Source organism: Buceros rhinoceros, unplaced genomic scaffold (genome assembly GCF_000710305.1).
Source record: "Buceros rhinoceros silvestris isolate BGI_N320 unplaced genomic scaffold, ASM71030v1 scaffold15763, whole genome shotgun sequence".
NCBI lineage: Eukaryota > Metazoa > Chordata > Aves > Bucerotiformes > Bucerotidae > Buceros > Buceros rhinoceros.
This window is the reverse complement of record NW_010405556.1, coordinates 35,599-38,476: the sequence shown is the minus strand read 5'-3', so window position 1 is coordinate 38,476 and position 2,878 is coordinate 35,599. Positions and strand designations below refer to the sequence as shown.

Sequence of the window (2,878 nt, the reverse complement as noted above, 5' to 3'; positions counted from 1 at the left end):
GGTTTTGGCGTCTCGGGTGGTTGGGGGAGAAAGGCGAGGCGGCACGTGGGGTTTCAGACTCGGTGTGCCAGGTCTAAGAGCTCCAGGTCACCAAGGAGAAGAGCCTCAACTCCTGGGCCAGCCACCGAAGCCAAGCGAAGGCTACGCCGGGCAGGCAGCGCTCAGCTTCCCCGGGAAAACACTCTGGGAGGAGCACCTCGATAGGGTTTCCGTCTCGAGATGGAGAGAAAACGCTCTCAGCTGACATATTAAGTTGATTAATACAATCTTTGGATAAATAAGCGGAATAAGCATCCGCCCGGCAACGCAGCAGTTTGTCAGCCCGCCGAGGCGGCGGAGGCTGGGCTAATCATCGCTCGCTGTGTGTGCGGCGTCTCTCGTTAACATGCAGAACCTGTGAGACAACTCTCCAGAGGACGACCCCAAGTGAGGTTCTATCATTAATCAACTTCAAGCAAACACAGCAAAGAGACACCATGATACATGCTTTAAACTCCAAATTAATGCATATTTTTACAAACTGTCAATAAGGGAAGAAAAGCCCTGCCAGGAAACACAAACAGAGAGGAAAAGGCTCGCTCAACACAACAATATGATAAGAAAGCACAGTCCTAACGAGAATAATAACACTGTCAGCTGTAAACAAGGCAGAACATGATCCCCAGCTCACGGTGGGCACAAGGATGTACTAAAGAGATGAGATCTGCCAAATTTCTCATTACGGCACAGCACAGGAATAACCCGCAGGGGAGCGGGGCTTGGTCATTCAAAACGGGCGCGATAACAATTGAAAAATGTTGTTCGTAAATCATATTTACAACAAATCCTATACAAATACAAATTACCTTTTTTCTTTCTTTTTTTTTTTTGTTCGACAGCTTTTGAAATGTAAAATAGCCATGTGAGTCAATAGTGTCTTGTTGGTGGGACTTTAGAGGAAAGTAGGATTTTATTGACATTACTGAGTATTAATAATGCGACACAGCAACGGAGACCCTGTTTGCTCCCTAAATAATTGATGTTGTAGGCAATCCCTTAAAATAAAGTGTTAATGAGTTCAAGTCCCACTCTGTCTCTCACTGAGTTGATATCCACCTCCTAGAGTCTAGGGTTTTTTCTCCAAGCGGGCTGATTTAACCCTTTCACATAGCCTCGTGAAACCTGAAGCGCGCACCTTCACCGTTAAGAATGCCTCCTCTCTTTGCACAGCTTTGCTTGGAAACACGTGGTTTAAAATAGCTGCATTTTATTGCATGTTTTGTGTAGATATGAACGACAGCTCTGCTTGTACTCTGCTCCACTGGTGCACAACAAGGAGAAATCATCAGACAGGGAACATGCACCCGGTACCCACGTACAAGCCAAAGGTAACCCTGCCTACTTCAAGCGAGCCGGGCGAAGCGGCTGGACCCCGGCACGGTGAGCTAAGCTGTACCGCGCCCTCTTATTTCATTTGGCTTGAGGCTGGATCGGTTCAGGAAGCATCTAACTTGCTGACTACAGACATTTCTCACGTGAGCTGTGAAGGCCTTTCAAGTCCCGGCACAGTTCAACTTCCTGAGCGGTAAAGCGCTAGATCAGTACTTCACTATTAGCCGCACCTTCCAACCCAGCCCGCGAAGGAGCGGTGGGGAGAAATGGTGCAGTAACCACAAACACACCCCTCTTCCCTTCCAAGTCACTAAGACGAGCCCCATCAACGCATCCCTGGCAGCGAAGAGGTTCCTCTGCGTGTCGTGTAATTTTTGCAAAAATTACAAAAGAGACGTCGCTCATATATTTTTGACTTAATTATTGAAAAAGGAGAGGGGAAAGCAAAGACTGGGAAGAGACGAGTCAAATATCAGAGGTTAAGAATTAGCATAAGCCCATAAAAAGTGTCACGAGCGGATCCTCATCTTGGAGGTGCGCGTGTGCTAAGCGTCCCGGTGGCTCGTGACCTGAGCCAACATGAAACCACGCCGATCATTTGCAACTAGAAAAACTTGTATTATGAATAGGCTGTGGGGCCCCTCACTTGAGAGAAAACATAAAATGAGAAACAGAAGAGAAGGGGGAAAGAGCAGCTCCACGAAGAGAACGATAAAGCGTGTGCTACTTGGCCTTTATGGCAGTGACCTTTTTTACTGCTGTTTTAATTTAAAAGTCTTGCTTGTAGGCTTTCTGGTTTTGATGCTACTGCTGGGCTGCTTTTTTTTTTACAAAGGTATTATTTTTGAGACAGTGGATGAGAAATTTTCAAAGGAGAGAGGTGAGAGGATGTTGTGTGGAGCAGAGGTGGCCTCAGACTGGAGTTTCTCCAAAGGCTGCTCAGGGGCCAGGTCTCAGTGTCCCACCACAACCCCAAGCCACCTTGTACCTGGCCAGCAGACAGAAGCGAACGGGTAACTCAGAGAGGTACCCCCTGGCCTCACAACCACCCAAAACGCTGTGAAAGCTCCTTCAAAGGTCCTCAAACCTTTCCAAAACAAACCCTGCCCTCCTTCTGGTTTTGTTATGAAAGCAGGTGAAACCAGGTGGTTTTAACTGAGTTTCTCTTTGAGGTTTGGTGTGGTTCCCAGAAGTCAAAAAACCTCAACTTCAGGAGTGAAAAGCAAAGCGAGCGCCAAGTTATGAAAAGGGCTGTTTGACCCCGAGCGAGACAAAGCCGGAGAGGGCCACAAAGCCACGGGGAGGCACGGCCACGCCAGCCTCCTCCGGCAGCTCACGTGCTGCACAAACACCAGACACTGAGCCTGGCAAAGGCTCCATCCCCCAAAGCAGGAGGGTTTTATCTGGGTAATACAACCCACCCGGGGACAGATCTGCACGGAAACAACAAAAAAAATTCCAACTCCTTGTGCGCTCCATCAGTTGTAACCCCACAGTGGCGCGTCAG

The 2,878-nt window shown here is 48.3% G+C and overlaps 1 protein-coding gene across 1 annotated transcript in view; it reads right to left on the bottom strand.

Moving 5' to 3' along the window:
• The window catches only part of FOXP1 (forkhead box P1), a gene marked incomplete at its 5' end in the record, with an annotated part of 33,860 nt that overhangs the window by 1,071 nt on the left and 29,911 nt on the right, over positions 1-2,878 (bottom strand). The window lies entirely within an intron of this gene.